Source organism: Bos indicus, chromosome 14, assembly GCF_029378745.1.
Source record: "Bos indicus isolate NIAB-ARS_2022 breed Sahiwal x Tharparkar chromosome 14, NIAB-ARS_B.indTharparkar_mat_pri_1.0, whole genome shotgun sequence".
In the NCBI taxonomy this organism is placed as follows: Eukaryota; Metazoa; Chordata; class Mammalia; order Artiodactyla; family Bovidae; genus Bos; species Bos indicus.
Genome location: NC_091773.1, coordinates 57381355 through 57400959, shown reverse-complemented (window position 1 = coordinate 57400959; position 19605 = coordinate 57381355). Strand labels below are relative to the sequence as shown.

The 19605-nt window shown below is 36.4% G+C and overlaps 1 protein-coding gene across 1 annotated transcript in view; it reads right to left on the bottom strand.

Annotated features, from left to right (window-relative positions):
* The window catches only part of ANGPT1 (angiopoietin 1), a 472143-nt gene that overhangs the window by 173605 nt on the left and 278933 nt on the right, over positions 1-19605 (bottom strand). The window lies entirely within an intron of this gene.

The window sequence follows — 19605 nt, the reverse complement described above, 5'->3', positions numbered from 1 at the left end:
ATCATGATTATTTCATAATGTACCCAAATGCCAAATCACTATGTGGTATACCCAAAAGTAACATAATATTGTATGCCAACTATTATTTTAATAAAATTTTTAAAGAAAATAGTTTTGTATATGCTTTTTTGAGTACTAGTACTTTTAAACCAATAGGACAGAATGTCAAAATTTCTATCTTGCCATTTCTTTTCAGAATGATAGAAATATTTTGTCTCCACCCCAATATTTTGAATATCTAGTTCCCTAAATGCTCAAAAGTATTGGTTATTCAGTTCAGTTCAGATCAGTCGCTCAGTCGGGTCCGACTCTTTGTGATCCCATGAATCGCAGCACGCCAGGCCTCCCTGTCCACCACCACCTCCTGGAGCCCACCCAAACCCATGTCCATTGTGTCAGTGATAACATCCAACCATCTCATCCTCTGCTGTCCCCTTCTCCTCTGCCCTCAATTTTTCTCAGCATCAGGGTCTTTTCAAATGAGTCACTCTCTTCTGCCTTAAAATTTTGTCAATTATATTTTGTCATTTTAATTTTGATTTTGACTAGTAAGGACAATGAACATCTTATTTATCGAATTATAAATTAACTGAAATACTGCTATTCTTACCTGTTGATTATTTTTTCTTGTCAATTTTCAGACAATTTTTATATATGAAAGATAATAACTCATCGTCATAAACCAATCTTTATTTTTTTACCTAGTTTAAATCATCTTTTGCCATGCAACTATGCCTGTTTGATGTGTGTGGTTTTCAAGAGTCTACTGTTCCCAGGAATATCTCCTCTACTCCAATTCTTCTCCTAAATTATTTTCTAATATTTTAATAGCATTGTTTACATTAAAAATTTTCAATCTATTTGGAATTATCTTCATGTGTGATATGAGGTAATTTTGTATTCCCTTCCAGAAGAAAAGCTGGTTTTGCCAAACCGACCACTTAAGTAACTGATACTTTTCTCACAGAAACTAAATACTACCTTTGTCTTATATTACATTCCCATATATATGTGGATCTAGTTCTAGTCTCTTTATTCCATTCCACTGAGGTCTTTGTCTGTTCCTAACCCAACATGCATTGGAGAAAGAAATGGCAACCCACTCCAGTGTTCTTGCCTGGAGAATCCCAGGGACGGGGCAGCCTCATGGGCTGCCATCTATGGGCTCGCACAGAGTCGGACACGACTGAAGCGACTTAGCAGCAGCAGCAGCAACCCAACTGTACTGTTTTGATTATGAGGCAGCTTAAGTCTTACTGTTCATCACATGGGACCTAGCACTAAGAAGCAGTGAATGTTTGAACAAGATGAGCATGGTGTAAAGGAAAAAAAAAGTTTGCATTCAAATCAGAAACTAGGAACTGAAAATTTCACACCTGTCAAGTTACTTTTTAATTATTTCTTCCATCAGTACTGGCTGATGTCTTTTTGCCCCTAAGTATTTATTACTTGTATTATTTTCTTTTCTTAGTCTGAGTATCAGCATTCTGTAAAAGGCACAGCTATGTGGTTATTGTTCAGCCGTTAAGTCACGTCAGACTCTCTGTAACCCCATGGACTGAAGCCTGGCAGGCTCCTCTGTCCATGGGCTTCTCCAGGCAAGAATACTGGAGTAAGTTGGCATTTCCTTCTCCAGGGGATCTTCCCGGAGCAGGGATTGAACCTGTGTCTCCTGAATTGGCAGGCGGATTCTTTAACATTGAGCCACCAGGGAAGTCCAAGAGGCAAAACTATAGGGATTAGCTAAAAAATAGATCAGAAAGTCCCAGGGTTTGGGATGGGGAGAGGCAATTGACTGAAAAGGGTGACTGAAAATGGGTAGTTCTTCAGGCTTGAGAATGTTCTATATCTTGACTGTGGTGGTGGTTTAATGACCACCAAATACACATTTGTTGGAGCTTATCAAACAGTACACTTAGAAAGTGTGAAATTCATTATATGCCCGATATATCCCAATAAATTTGACTTAAAGTATATGTGTTGAATATGTCATTTTCTGTATTTTGGGGATAAAACCTGATCTATTTCCTGCAATACACAGAGCTGGAATCCAAGCTTACCTTTGTTTAATCCCTGGCTGCCGTCTATGGGGTCGCACAGAGTTGGACACGACTGAAGTGACTTAAAAGCAGCAGCAACAAAACAAAATCAGAATTTCAGGGGGGCAATGTGGGCACTCCTGTCACTGTTGCATTTTGACTTTCTGTCATACAGAGATATCATGCTAGGAAGCAATTCACTTTCTTACACAGATTTTATTACAATTTCCAACAAGCATTCTACAAACTGTTAAAGATACTGACATTTTCCTAAAGCTAAGGGTTAGAGCTGGAGGTCTGGTCCTCAGCAGCATCTAAGCACTAATTTTCCACTTAAGGAAATTGAGGCTGAATGAGGTTTAAAATTGACAGAGCTGTGGGCCTATAGTGTTCTTGTTTGCACTTTCTCTATTTTTGTCAGTGCATTTAGGGTAAAACTGTTCTCCTTGTTGACTCTTACTAGAATACACAAGCAAGAAACTATACTATCTCTCAAAAACCAGAGCCAAAAAGCCAGGGAAGATTGATGAGCACTTCTGCAGAGAGCTAGCCCCAGTCTCAGTCCCAGACACAGGGACAGAAGGTTCATCCTGGTAATCTGCTGAAACAGCCCTGATGGCAGCTCCAGATTTAATGCTATCAGGGTTTATCTTAGAAGAGTTAGTTTCCAGAGTCAGAACAAGAAGGAGGGGAGAGCGTGAGACTAGGTTTAAGAGATATCATGACAATGTGTCTGCTCTTTCTCACTTGTGAAAATGTAGACTATCTGAAAGTAAACTGATAGGAGCCATGCTGAATTAACAGATTATCACTAATACCTTTTAGCCACTTACCTTGAACTGCAGAATAAATTTATAGACTTTTATTTCCAATGTCATTCTATTCTTCTGATGATGTAAAGCTTTCCCTATACTTATATTATGTTACATTAATTTTATATTTATTATTTGGACAAGATAATAGCATAGTAAAACAACATGGCATATTAATAATCCATTTCAAATAAAATGGCTTTTCCCAGAGCTTCTTTATGGATAACTTTTCCCTTGAAAAATCTCAAGCATGATAAAATTTCTCATAGTGGCCCTCATATTTCTTTCAAGGGGCTATCTCTTTCTATAGATTGAAGACTATCAATTTATTATTATGACTACTAATAATAAATAATAAAGTAATAAATGCCATCAAGTAGTTTAGAAAAGAACACTCTAAAATGTTGAAACTGTTCAAAATAGACAGGGCTGCCTTCAGAAAGGAATTTCTAGGGATGTTCAAGATGAACCCAGTGCCTTCTTTGTTTGTTCATTCACTGTTCCTTTATTGGTCACCTGAAGATTCTTCCCAGCCATATGGCTAAAGGATTTCATGCTGGGGCATGACTCTGGACTCAATGTCCTTTAAAGTTTCTTACATTTCTACACTTCTTGACTCTATGTTTCCACATTTTTATTCAGAGTTTTCAACGGAAGACAACAGGCCATGTGTGTAGTTCACTGGTTTCATGATTTCATCTTCTATGGCTGAATAATTTCCCACCATATCTTTGCCATGTAAAGATGACAATAAACACCTTTAAAAGTTTATATTGATTTATGAAAATCATAACAAAAATGGCAAATACCTCTCATAACATTTTACTTTGGCCTGAATGATAAATCAGGATATTTCATAATACCTACACCAAAAATATACTGTCATTTCTATACATTAGGAAATAGGTTTAAAAAATATGTATGGATAATTATGTACGTATTGGGCTTCTCTGAGTGACTGAACTGAACTGAACTGGGTTTCTCTGATGGTTCAGTGGTAAAGAATCTGCCTGCCAATGCAGGAGTTTTGGGTTTGATCCCTGGGTTGGGAAGACCCCCTAGAGTAAGAAAGGCAACCTACATTAGTATTCTTGACTGGAAAATCCCATGGACAGAGGAGCCTGGCAGGCTACAGTTCACGGGGTCACAAAGAGTCGAACGTGACTGAGCAATTGAGCACACACTCACTGACTAACTGTGAGTCAGTGTCTACCATTTAAAGGCATTTGGAATGAACACTTAGCAGTAGCAGGAAAACTGTTAAAGTTGCAAGAAAAAAAACAACAACAGGTATGTTCCTTAATCACTGTGTATACATGGTTAGAAAGTGGTGATGAAATAATTGATCTCAAGGAGGATATTATGGCATTTTTCCTCTTCATTCTTTAGTGAACAACCTCATTCTCCAGTAATACAACATAAATTTATGCATAGTATGTTATGCTATTAAGAAAAGTATTTGGTTATTGGGATAGGCAGCACTTCAGAATCTGAATAATAAGGAGTAAAGCTTGTCTCTGAAGTTACTTTTGGGAAGAAAGACAGTGATCTATTTATACCTGAGGTAGTGATAGAATGAACATATAATGGTAAGTTGATGACAACATCAGTTAATAGCTAAGGCTCTTTTACACTTTAGCAAATTGCAAGAAGACCAGAGATTGACCAAACACCATGCTGGGAAATTCACAACAGGAATTTGTTTACCTTCTCTATGCTTGTTTATCCTATCCAGTTAGCTGAATTATTTTTCATTCATCTCTGCATTTTGCTCTTAAAATTAAATCCTAATAGACACTGAAGTATAGGTTTTCAACCACAGAATACTAATACAATTATTATACTATGTAAGCCACTATTATCTTTAGAAATGGGAGATAATGGAGATATGAAAGAAAATTAAATTTAAACATAACTAAAAATAGCCCTTTTTGATTTTTTCAAACTGACTAAAAACTGTTCTCATAGTTTTAATTCCTTCTAAGTATTTTGAGATGAACTTAAAGGAGGCAGAAGTGGGTGACTGGCAATTCAGCAAATGCCCCTTTTATTCTGTAGTGAGGGCTGTAGGCATCTGGTCCCATCACTTCATGGGAAATAGATGGGGAAACAGTGGCAACAGTTGCAGACTTTATTTGTTTGGGCTCCAAAATCACTGCAGATGGTGACTGCAGCCATGAAATTAAAAGACGCTTACCCCTTAGAAGGAAAGTTATGACCAACCTAGATAGCATATTCAAAAGCAGAGACATTACTTTGCCAACAAAGGTCCGTCTAGTCAAGGCTATGGTTTTTCCAGTAGTCATGTATGGATGTGAGAGTTGGACTGTGAAGAAAGCTGAGCGCCGAAGAATTGATGCTTTTGAACTGTGGTGTTGGAGAAGACTCTTGAGAGTCCCTGGACTGCAAGGAGATCCAACCAGTCCATTCTGAAGGAGATCAGTCCTGGGATTTCTTTGGAAGGAATGATGCTAAAGCTGAAACTCCAGTACTTTGGCCACCTCATGTGAAGAGTTGACTCATTGGAAAAGACCCTGATGCTGGGAGGGATTGGGGGCAGGAGGAGAAGGGGACGACAGAGGATGAGATGGCTGGATGGCATCACCAACTCGATGGACATGAGTTTGAGTGAACTCCTGGAGTTGGTGATGGACAGGGAGGCCTGGCGTGCTGCAATTCATGGGGTCACAAAGAGTTGGACATGACTGAGCAACTGAACTGACTGACTGAGGGCTGTCTTTAAGGGAAGTGGGCAAATGTTAATAATGGAAAGAAGTAAGGGACACTGGGTAGGGAACTGCAGACCTGTCCTTTGGAACGACAATGTCGCTTTTTCTTATAAGGGATACTTAAAAGCTGGGTTACATAATTTTCATCTCTTGCTTTCAACCTCTTTAAAAACGGCATTACTTACTTGTAGAAGGAATGTGTGGTTTTTGTTTTACTTGTTTTATTTAGCAGAAGACTACTACAAAAGTATCTTTCCTAAATACTAGATACAAATGCACATATATTTGGTTCTCACCTCCTCCTCTTTCTGAAAATGCCCATTATGGCAATGGGCCAGGGACATCTGCAAGGCCCATGGCAAGCAATATGAAAAGAATGCCAATGGGAAAATTTTAGGCTCAAATGAAATAAAGCCAGATGCTTTTGACCCATACAAATATTAATATTTCCTTTTTCTTATGGTAACTTGAGGGCTCTCCTCTCCTTTTAAAAATAGTTTCTTTATTTTCCTCTTTATACACATCAGAGGTCTGTGATAACTCACAGAATACCAGGTGTTTCATGAACATAACTTTGTCATTGAAATGGTTTCCAAAGACCACTTCTTTTACAGCTTCCAGATCATGGATGCTATGCTACAGAGTCAGGCAGTATCACTTTCTTCTAACCTAAAGTTGGGTCCAGGAATACTGAGAAAGGTGATCAAAAGAACTAGTCAGGTCTCAGTACCAACCACTCACATTGGAAGCGTTTTCTCATTGTCTCCATTTCCCCCTACCCCTGTAAGCCCCATTATCTTGCTTTGGGTTCTGTTGAGTTCAGTCCTCAAGGGCCACATGGAAATACAGTTAGCAGTTATATTTACACAGTGAAAACAATTTCATTCTGTTCAACAAACCCACCAAACTCCCCCAAAGATGAACTTGTCCATGCATGGAAGGGCTTTGGTTTTCTATGATTCAAATACCAAAGCTGGAATGAAACTAACTCAAATTATTATCAGATTATCAGGATTTGGCTGACTCCCTGCCCTTTAACATGTGGCAGATGAATTCTTCTGAACTGGCTTGCTCCCAAGTGCTGACACTGTCTTTGAGGGTATTATGGGAGGGACTGAAGTGTTAAGTATCTCTGAAGAAGAATTTGTATGTTTTGTAAACATGCAGCTACCTGAATATTTATAGTCTATCAATTTGCCCCAAAGAATAGAAATAGTTTTTCCATATTTAATTCTTATTTTATGTCATGGCTTTTATTCCACTGAAGATCTTAAGTTAACTGACCATAAGACATGTAGACATGTGATATGTAGACCACCTCGCATAATAGTAAATGTGACAGTTTTAACAATCCATTTTATTTTCTTGTGAACTTTCTGAATTTAAGATAGTAATGGAATATTCTTATTTTACCTAAGTAAATAATTTCATTGCCTATTTGTAGTGACACAAAGGGTTCCTATTTAGTTGTAATTTAGTTTATGAGCTAAAATGTAGTTTAATTTATTTTAAAAGTTGGGCAACTAATATATGAAGAGTCATTAAGCCATGTGTTCAAATTTTGTATATGCTTCAGAATTTCCAGCAAGTAAACCTTAAAAATATAATGCAAACTTAAATTGTTCAAAGTTACTTTTAAGCCCAATTATTTCAAGGGGAATATTAGGACTTTACTCAAAGATTTCCTTGGTTGCAAAGACAAATTGTCCATATGTTTTAAAATTCTTTACGAGTTTCAAATTTCCTACCAAGTGTGAAAATGCCCTGTGACTCAAAGAGTCAACAATTTTGTATTTTTTGCAGTATGCACAAGCATGAAAGGTTAACCGATGGTTCATATACTTCATTTTCTGGGTTCATAGCAGACTTAAAACTGGTCTGGACAGACTAGTACGTAGATTTATTTTATTTTATTTTACTTTTCACAGAAAACTAAATATAACTTGTGTATTATTATAAATACAAATGTTTCTTATTCTGTTTGTGCAAATCTGCTTCGAGATTACCATTAGGAGGAAGAGTAATCTTTACTTCACTAGGAAATAACCTGAGAACACACTGACTGGGCCATTTTCATTATTTCCATAATTCTAGCTGTTCTGGAAAAGTCAGGAGAATGATCCTTTCAGAGTTATTTCTGTAGCTGTAGCATTTAACCAAATTCGGAAGCTACAAGATCAGATAAAATGTAAAGGAAATTAAAATATGTATTTAAAACACAAATTAATTAAAAACATGCACTTCTCAAAGCCTCCGTTGTTGTTCCAAAATATCCAGGTCAATTTCAGTTTGGATTAATTTAACTATTTAGACAAATACATAACAATATGTAAATATTACATTCAGTGGCTGTAAATAAGGACCAACATTTGCAGAGAACAGTAATAACAGGAGAGAGAGGAAGTAGACAACCTTCATGGGTGAAGCTCTTATTCCATCTTCTATTCCAGAAGGGGCTTTCTTCATGTTCTCCAACTTTCTGAACTATATATTCTTTATCACCAATATCAGCCTTTTAGGTGGTTGGTGAGGATAACTCAAGGACTATGATAGGCTTGAGGGAAAGAGTTAAAAAGAGGATACTGCGTGTGTGCTCAGTCAGTCATCTCCAACTTTTTGTAACCCCATGGGCGGTAGCCCACCAGGCTCCTCTCTCCAAGGAATTCTCCAGGAAAGAATACTGAAGGGGGTAGCCATTCCCTTCTTCAGGGATCTTCCTGACTCAGGGATCAAACCCAGGTCTCCTGCATAGAAGGAGGATTCTTTGTTTTTCAATGTTTTTATTTTTATATTTTATTTTACTTTTAAAATTAGAGGATAGTTGCTTCACGATATTGTGATGGTTTCTGCCATACACCACCATGAATCGGCATTAGGGAACGTGTGTCCCCTCCCTCTGGAACCCCACCTCCTGCGTCCCTCCCCATTCCACCCCTCTAGGGTGTCACAGAGCACTGCCATAGGTTCCCTGTGTCATAATGGAACTCCCACTGGCTGTTTTACATATGGTAGTGTGTATGTTTCAATGCTACTCTCTCATACCATCCTACCCTCTCCTTTCTCCACTGTGCCATCTGAGTGATCAGGGAAGCCCCAAAAAAGGATAATAGCTGGCATTATTTTTTTTTCCCTGAAAACAGTATTGATTACAATGGTTTTATAACATGTTAAGCAAAGATGCTATCAAAACAAATGACTGTAATTTTTACTGTACTATCAAAAATTATGTGCTGCTTTGGATATTAATTCAAATGGAGAAGTATGTACTAACAACCCAAACATTTTTGTGTCTCATGCTGTTAATTTTTTTCCCATTAAAAACTTCACCATTACAAATATAGGCGATTTATGAATTCACAGCAATGAAACAGTAAAGGCCCTTCAAGATCCTTTTAGACAAGAAGGCTATGGCTGGCCCGCAGGTCTCTTTCAGGTTGATGGTTGACCCAGACTCCAACTTCACAGGGTTTCTCTCCTCAGAATTCCGATATCAGACCGTTTCCATTGCACTGTCATAAGAATGTCAATCCTGACAACCCATGTGCAAAGGGGCATGATTTGAAAGAGGTGACTCGGTGGTCAGACATACCAGTAAAAACACCACCACTACTTTGAGAGGCAATCTTATTGATAACTTAAGAAGCCAGGTGCCATACTTGTGTGGACAGACAGGGCTTAGAAAATGTTAGGATAGCTAAAATGCTGCCACAACAATACTGGCCCTCATCACAGGAGAGTCCAGCATCAGAAATTCAAGAAGGTTTTCCTTCTCCTTCCAGACTCCAACTCTGACAGAAACAAGTAGAGCCACCTACACACCATTAGAAGGATGGAAACTTTTTCTAAAACATGTAAATATTTATTAAACACATACTTGTATTATTCGTCTACTGCTCATAGTTTATCTACTTTATTTAGGCCCTTTTCTAAGGTGGCACATTCATTTTCTAACCTCTGTTTGTGGGATATCAAATCAGGAAAGAGGGGAATTTGTTCCTTTCAAATTATTTCTAATATATTTCAAATATATCACATACTTTAAGTCTTCATCCCAAAGGGATGCTGCATGACTATTACTGAACACATCCTGATCCCTCAGCCAAATGGATGAATTCAACACTACTTTTTTGGTAATGTTCCATGAGAGCATGATGTTTTGTCTAGTTTGCTCCCTGCTATATTTTAAATGCCTACAACAATGCCTTGGAGAAGGCAATGGCAACCCACTGCAGTACTCTTGCCTGGAGAATCCAATGAATAGAGGAGCCTGGCAAACTACAGTCCACGGGGTTGCAAAGACTCAGACATGACTGAGTGACTATTACTCACTCACTCACAACAGTATATAGTGTGTCCTCAACAAACAGTTAATGAATAAAAGAATACAATTTTTTTTAACAGTAGTAGACATCAGGGACTATGCCTGTCTAGAAAACATTATCAACTACAAAACTCAGCAAAAATAAGACCGGGAGCTGACTGTGGCACAGACCATGAACTCCTTATTGCCAAATTCAGACTTAAATTGAAGAAAGTAAGGAAAACCACTAGACCATTCAGGTATGACCTAAATCAAATCCCTTATGATTATACAGTGTAAGTGACAAATAGATTCAAGGGATTAGATCTGATAGACAGAGTGCCTGAAGAACTATAGACAAAAGTTCCTGACATTGTACAGGAGGCAGGGATCAAGACCACCCCCAAGGAAAAGAAATTCAAAAAGGCAAAATGGTTGTCTGAGGAGGCGTTACAAATAGCTGAGAAAAGAAGAGAAGTGAAAGGCAAAAGAGAAAAGGAAAGATATACCCATTTGAATGCAGAGTTCCAAAGAATAGCAAGGAGAGATAAGAAAGCCTTCCTCAGTGATCAGTGCCAAGAAATAGAGGATAACAATAGAATGGGAGAGTCTAGAGAGCTCTTCAAGAAAATTAGAGATACCAAGGGAACATTTTATGCAAAAATGGGCACAATAAAGGACAGAAATGGTATGGACCTAGAAGAAGCAGAAGATATTAATAAGAGGTGGCAAGAATACACAGAAGAACTGTACAAAAAAGATCTTCATTACCCAGATAATCAAGATGGTGTGATCACTCAACTAGAGTCAGATATCCTGGAATGAGAAGTCAAGTGGGCCTTAGGAAGCATCACTATGAACAAAGCTAGTGGAGGTTATAGAAAGCCAATTGAGCTATTTCAAATCCTAAAATATGATGCCATGAAAGTGCTGCACTCAATATGTCAGCAAATTTGGAAAACTCAGCAGTGGCCACAGGACTGGAAAAGTTCAGTTTTCATTCCAAACCCAAATTCTTTGGCAATGCCAAAGAATGCTCAAACTACCACACAATTGCACTCATCTCACACACTAGTAAAGTAATGCTCAAAATTCTCCAAGACAGGCTTCAATAGTATGTGAACTGTGAACTTCCAGATGTTCAAGCTGGATTTAGAAAGGCAGAAGAATCAGATATCAAACTGCCAATATCCATTGGATCATCGAAAAAGCAAGAGAGTTCCAGAAAAAACATATACTTCTCCTTTTTTGACTATGTCAAAGTTTTTGACTATGTGGACCACAACAAACTGTGGAAAATTCTTCAAGCGATGGGAATACCAGACCATCTGACCTGCCTCTTGAGAACTCTGTATGCAGATTAGAAAGCAACAGATGGAACTGGACATGGAACGACAAACTGGTTCCAAGTAGGGAAAGGAATATGTCAAGGCTGTATGTTGTCACCCTGCCTATTTAACTTATATGCAGAGTACATCATGCAAAATGTCAGGTGGATGAAGCACAAGCTGGAATCAAGATTGCCAGGACAAATATCAATAACCTCAGATATGCAGATGACACCACCCTTATGGCAGAAAGTGAAGAAGAACTAAAGAGCCTCTTGATGAAAGTGAAAGAGGAGAGTGAAAAAGTTGGCTCAAAACTCAATATTCAGAAAATTAAGATCATGGCATCCAGTCCCATCACTTCATGGCAAATAGATGGGGAAACAATGGAAACAGTGACAGACTTTATTTTTGGGTGGCTCCAAAATCACTGCAGATGGTGACTTAAGCCATTGAATTAAAAGACGTTTGCACCTTGGAAGAAAAGTTATGACCAACCTAGACAGCATATTAAAAAGCAGAGACATTACTTTGTTAACAAAGGTCTATCAGTCAAAGCTATGGTTTTTCCAGTAGTCATGTATGGATGTGAGAGTTGGACTATAAAGAAAGCTGAGCACCAAAGAATTGATGCTTTTGAACCGTGATGTTAGAGGAGATTCTTGAGAGTCCCTTGGACTGCAAGGAGATCCAATCAGTCCATCTAAAAGGAAATCAGTCCTGAATATTCATTGGAAGGATTGATGCTGAAGCTGAAACTCCATACTTTGGCCACCTGATTGGAAGAGCTGACTCATTTGAGAAGACCCTGATGCTGGGAAAGATTGAAGACAGGAGGAGAAGGGGACGACAGAGGATGAGATGGTTGGATGATGTCATCGCTGACACAACGGACATGAGTTTGAGTAAACTTGGTGTTGGCGATGGACAGGGAGGCCTGGCATGCTGCAGTCCATGGGATCGCAAAGAATGGAACACAACTGAGCTACTGAACTGCCTGATAAAAGACAGGAAGAGAAAGAGTTGCATCAGAGCTTTTTAAGCTGGGGACAGTATTAATATTCCCTCCTCACTTGAAAATTCTTTTTAAAGTAACTTGAAAGTGTACAAATTTACATGAGATGCTGCTAGCAAATGCTTGATCTTTTTTTCAGAAACATGAAAGCACACTCCTTACCCCCAAACACACCAATGATTGATTTTAACATAAATGCCAAATTCTAAATTTTGATTCTGCTGTTACCCTTTGAAATGTTTCTTGTACTCCAGAAAACTGCTCTGTAGTTTGCTCACTAGCGTTTGAGTTCATAAACTTTGTTTAGATGGCACCAAGACCTAGGTAGCATACCCAGAACAGTCTCTATTTTAAGCCCTTGTGGTTTCTGTGCAATATTTTTTCCTATTCTCCATTCTGGGTTATTCATTAACATTAACCAACCATCTGTTATTAGTGTAAATGTGCAGCATGCATTTCTTTCCTTTTTCTGTCATTAATTATATTTTTTAAAGCTTAATATTCAGATGAAACTTTTCTCTTCCCTTTTTTTCTTTTTCCAAATAAAGCTACTCTCAAAGAACCACTAAAATACAAGAGTTCTCAAAGAACCACTATAATATTCTTGACTATTTCTATAGGTTGGAATAGTCACTTCATTTCAGTAGCCTCATACCCTGCTGAGTAGATTAGAGAGATGAGATAATGCACTAAAGATCTGAAATGACCTGCTTTTAAATCCTCAAAAGGATAATACATAACTGAGGGCAATGAGTGGGTTGATTGATAGTCATTAGCCAAAGGGTAAGATAGTTGAACTTCACATAAAACTTCCATTAAGTTCAACACTCCTTTGATGCAGGATTATTCTATTTGCACTTAGTAATACAGTGAAATTCACTGTAGAATTCAGATTTGTCTGTACACATTCACTGTAACAAACATATATGTTTATATGTGTATAAAATATGTCATGTTTTATATGCTCTCACTGTTCATTTTATAGATTCTTTTACTTTGGAAAATCAATGTTGACAAATCTGAAAAAAAAAGGAATCTATGATAGATGTTTAAAGTTATAATATCTAGAAATGTAATGTCCTTGTTTTGTTTTAATGCCTATATTGGGTAAAACTACATTCTATCAGTGATGTTCTAATTTTGCTTCTTTTCCAGTACTTTAAAATAATGAAAAGAGGAAAGATTCAGTCAGGATTTGGATGGTTATCTATCTGTGATGCAAAGGAGGAAACTGCTTCACTGCCAATAGATGGGACTACGCTGACTATAAAAATCCTTTTATCTTTTGAAGATACTTCAAAATGTTGACTTTCAAAGAGCAAGTGGTATTTGGGTGAAAACAAATTCATTTTTCATAATCCAGTGTGACCATCCTAAGAATGTTTCATCTAACTATAATACTATCAGCCAGCTCAATGTATTAGCCAGAAAAAAAGGCAAATAACGGAGGCAAAAGCAAACAGAGTGGATTCTAGACACCCATAGGTACGAGAAAATAGTAGTCCAGGTAATAGTTGCAAACTTATTATTCTTACCTTCACTAATTTGATAAATATTTACTACAGCCTACCAGGCTCCTCCATCCATGGGATTTTCCAGGCAAGAGTACTGGAGTGGGGTGCCATTGCTTTCTCATTAAGCAACTGCTGCTGCTGCTGCTAAGTCGCTTCAGTCATGTCCGACTCTGTGCAACCCCATAGATGGAAGCCCACCAGGCTCCCCTATCCCTGGGATTCTCCAGGCAAGAACACTGGAGTGGGTTGCCATTTCCTTCTCCAATGCGTGAAAGTGAAAAGTGAAGGTGAAGTCGCTCAGTCGTGTCTGACTCTTATCGACCCCATGGACTGCAGCCCACCAGGCTTCTCCATCCATGGGATTGTCCAGGCAAGAGTACTATAGTGGGGTGTCATTGCCTTCTCCTATTAAGCAACTAATATATATCAATTACTGGATTAGGAAGTGAGGCCACACAGAGGAACAAACAACATTTACACTGAACAGACAGTTTTAATAGTCTAAGAGGTATTACCTACCTATTCCTCACACACACAAAAACAATAAAGTGGGTACTTTTTAATCCTCATTTTACAGATGAGCAAACTAAGGGAGAAACAAATTAAGAAATACGCCCCAAAGTCAACCTGTAGTAAGCAATGCAGCCAGGAACCCAATCAGTGTCATGTATCTCCTCAGTCCCCGATCTTACTACAATTAGGATATAAAGGGATACAGGATAGAGTAATAAATTATGGAGTAAATGACCTTAAAATTATTATATATTTATATTTAAAGTGAGCTTAGCCATTGAGCCAGGAATTCCACTATGAAGAATTTATCTCAAGAAAACACTTGGACAGATTTACAAAATTATGTATTTAACAATGAACATTTCATCTTTGTCTGAGATAATGAAGAACTGTAAATAATCCTCTATCTGTTGATTTGCTTTTAGCTGCAAGTAATAGAATTATTGACTAACGTGACTTAAACAATAGGAGTTTTCTCAGCTTATAAGAATTACTGGAAAAAAAAAAAGGTTCTACAGTTAGTTCAGAAGCTCAGGAATGTCAAAGATCTTAATCTTCATACACTATTATCCTTGGCATAATTTTGTTCTTAGGCTTCATTCCTCATGGTCACAAGAAAACTTCTGCAACTTCAGGCATCACACCTCACAAAATCACATCCGAAGTCAGGAAGAGGGCAGTTTCTCCAAGCATGTCAATTTCTTACCTAGTAGGAAAACCAGGTTTGGGTTTCACGCCCTATGCTTTAGCTGTAAAGAAGACCGAAAAAGTGAGTAACTGGCATTGCAGCCCCTATTAAGGGAAGCAGGAAAGAAGAAAAGGGGAAGCTGTTGTATTGGCAATCAACTGGGCCAGCAGAAGCTTCAATGTCTAAAAACAGAACATCCATATAGTATAATCTTGTGCTGCTACTATAAATGACAATATAGATAAAGAGTCAGTTACATGAGGAAAAAAATTAAGGTTTAAGAAATCTGATGTACAAAAGATATACACCAAAATCCTAGCAATGGTTATTTCTTTGTGATAAGAGAGGATTTTTAGTTTTTTGTATTCTTATAAAATAGTAACATAAATTGCTTTCATAATAAAAAATTCCAGTTTTGAAAAACAATATAATTCAAAGAGAAAAAATATTTCCTATCATAATATGAATGTTCTTTGGCTCAGCTTGGAAGTACAGAGTTGAACAGTCGAAAAATGAACAAGACATTTGAATCAAATTTTGTTTTGAATTACTGTCATGAAGAAATGAAAGAAAGACAAAAGAGAAATCAAGCAAATGGTCACTGGAGAATTTTAAATGTGGAAAAATAAAAATGTTTTGCTAAGAGATGATGATACAACTAAAAGATTTAGAGAAAGAACTGTTGCAACTCAATATATTAGAAGCATTGCTCTATGGATTTCATCTCTCATGAGAATGCCTTTTACTCTTGCCAAGATCAGCTTTTATGCAAAAATTAAAATAGTTTAAGAGAAGAAGGAAAATACTCTTATTTGGGGGAAAGTAATTCACAGTTTTAACAGCATGATGATATAGGCCAATATTTTAGTGTTTAGTTAAAACAAATGGCTAACACTTTTCTTGGTTTTTCACTGAACATTTTAAATCATTTTAATTACATAAGTTATGCATAAATACTTCCCACTGCACAAATTTCAAATACCACTGAAGAATAAAAGTAGATAATAAAATTCATATTTCATTGTCCCAACAATACTTGGCTTGTCTCCCTCCAAAGAAACAACCACTCTTAAATTTAGGATTTCTCTCTTCATATATTTTCTATATATTCAGGTTTTTTAAATCTTAATTAAATCATACTGTACACAGTTATACCATGTGCTTTTTACAACATACAAGTATGTCTCATATATCCCTATATGTCATTATATAGAGATCTCTCTCACATTTTTCAGGAGTTATCAAATCTGTTTAAACATTCTTCCTTTGATGGATATTTAGATTATCTTCAGTACTTTGCTTGTATAAAAAATGCTGCAATTAACATTTTACATATCAAGTTTTGTTCACATCAAAGATAATTTAGTAGTGTAAGGTTTTAGAAGTGAAATTACTAACTTTAAATATACATTTAACATTTTGATAGAAGTGACACAACGCCTTCCAAAACTGTTGTACCAATTTCACACTCCATTTACCAGAGTTTGAATATGCTTCTTGTTTCCATCTTCAGCAGCACTGAACATCAACAGATGTGGTAATATCACTGTATTTAATTCATATTGTGAGTACTAATGCTGCTGCTGCTAAGTCGCTTCAGTCGTGTCCGACTCTGTGCGACTCCATAGACAGCAGCCCACCAGGCTCCTCTGTCCCTGGGATTCTCCAGACAAGAATACTAGAGTAGGTTGCCATTTTCTTCTCCAATACATGAAAGTGAAAAGTGAAAATGAAGTCGCTCAGTCGTGTCCGACTCTTTGTGATGCCACGGACTGTAGCCTACCAAGCTCTGATTTTCCAGGCAAGAGTATTGGAGTGGGTTGCCATTTCCTTCTCCAGTGAGTACTAACAGTTAGGTTTAACTTTCTATCATGTGTTTACACAAATAAACATTTATACTAATAGCAGTGGCCTAGATTTAAATTGGGCAATTATTTCATGAGAACATGATGGGTTGATCCCATGATATATTAGCCATAATCATCTTTATAGAGATATGTACTCTATATGTACTCTTAAGTACTTCATATTCTTATAATTATAAAAGTTATATATACAATATACAAAAAGTTGCATATATATGTATATGTATATATATGAATCAGACATGACTTAGCAATTAAACTATATATATGTATATATACACACACACATTAATTGTAGTAGATTTTTACATGCAGAAACATACAAAGAATGAAGCATACATAATCTATAATTTTACACCTTTACTCAGTAACCTTTTCATATTCTACTATATACAATTATATATGTATATAGGATGTATGTGTGTTAGTTGCTCAGTGGAGTCTAACTCTTGGCGACCCCATGGACTGTAACCTGCCAGGCTCTTCTGTCCATGGAATTCTCCAGGCAAGAATACTAGAGTGGGTAACCATTCCCTTCTCCAGGGGATCATCCTGACCTAGGGATCGAATTGGGGTTTCCTGTATTGCAGGCAGATTCTTTATCATCTGAACCACTAGAGAAGTCCATATGGTATGCACATGTAATATATAATATAGCTTCACTATACATATATCTATTGGAAGATATTTCTTTTTATGTGTGTTTGTTTCTTTTTTTTTTTTTTTGGCTGTGTCATGGGATATATGGGATCTTAGGTCCCCTACTAGGGATTGAATTCACAATCTCTGCAGTGCAAGCATGAGATTTTAACAACTGGACTGCCAGAAAAGTCTCAAGACATTTGTTTTTAAAACTGAGATCATACTGTACACATTATTTCATATCTTTTGTCTCATAACAGTATTTTATAAATACTATATTATGCTTTTACATTAATTGATCTTCAAATTATGGCTGCCATATTGCTATGTCACAAACTTATTACCCAGGGCTTTATTTTGCACTGAACTTATAAGCTATTCAATTTTTTTTTTAATTTAAAATGAGATCTGCTAAAAATTCTTGCAAGTAAAATTTTATATACCTCTTTCTTTCCTTCATATAAATTATTATAAGTAAAATTATTGGCTGAAAGAATATAAATATATTTAAATCTTGGGATTTCTACTTATATTTTAAACTATACACATATGTGTGTAAGTTTTAATATTTTATACTCCCACTAGTGATCTTTGAGGTTGATCATATTTCTATAAGCTTCCAACAATAGGTATGAAATAGTTTTTAATCTTTCATACTTTAATAGATTAAAATATTAGATTGCTTAATTAGAATTCCTATAATCACAACTTATATTGAGCATTTTATCATATATGTTTGAGTTTAACTATTTATATTCATTCTTCATTGAATTTCCTAGATATATTTTCTGTTTTCCAGTTCACTTGTTTACTTTTTCATATTGAATCATAAAAACTCTTATTAAAGATATTAACATTCATTTCTGGATTCTTTTTTTATCATTTACTTCTTTAATACATCTGCCATATAAATAAGGTATAGATTCTATTTAAGCAAAACTATGTGACAATATAAATGGAAAACAAATATTGAAAACAATTGTCCTAAGTTTAGAAATCTTGAAATATACATGGGCAATGTTCATGCTTATTGTGCATTCTTATTGTGATATTTTCAAATAACCGTCAATAGCCAAAATTATGTGAAATTCCTTTTTGAGTGTTCTAGAATCAAACTAAGTTAGTAGCCTCTTCAAGAAAGTGTTCAGTATCTTAATGAAATATGCATTATTTTCAACACTAATGCTTAAGTTTTGAAGTAAGATAAAGGAAATTCAAATTATGCTTTGTGAACTTTAGTAAGATACTTCTCTGTGTTTCCTTTTCGTCACTTATAATAATACATATGGATAATAAAACTAGCTATCTTACAGGGTTTTTAAAAAATAATTGAACTGCATAATTTAATTGTGTAAAACACTCAGAATTATGCTAAGTTGGAACAAAATTGTTATTCTATACATCATAATAATAATTACTCTAGAATTATTTTTATTGCTTAACAAAGAAAATCCTGTACCATTAAACTGACAGCAAACAAAAAGTAATTTTATATAAAGTCTATCTCTTTTGGTCAGTTTATGTCTGATGAAAGCCTGCAATATATTGGTCTTTGGAGAAAGCATGAGCATCTTTGAAGTACTGGTGACTCAGATTGATGTGTTCCTTCCTCTTTGGTGTTCATTCTTTTCCCTTGAACAATTGAAACAGAAAAGACATGGCCTAAGGGCATTCTTTTCCACAATGTCGCTTCCACAGATTTGACCCAGACCATGCATATGGCTCCCAGTAGGCGGATTTTATTTAAATGAATGAGACTGTCCAATGTTTAATTCATGACACAAGAATCTAAATGCACACTGATAGAGAGGGTAGATCAAAATGCAACTCATTGGGGATCATAGTTTTATAAACTGCAGGCTGCTCCCTATAAAGTAGACATACAAAATATGAAAATGCATAATTCAGTAAACATTCTTATATTTAGAACTGTATGCAAATACCAAAGAGTGATGGACTGCCTCTAAATTTCTATCACTGCCTTGTAACTTTCATTTCTGCTCATTACTGACAAGGTTTCACACACAATTTAAAAGCCTGTTTTTAGAGAAAAAGAGGATAGATGGAAACACTGTGTTTGAGCATCCCAAGAACCTGCCAGCCTACCTGGACCTTATTCAAGTGCTCTGCTCCCCCAGTCCCTTGCGTGGAAATAGGTGG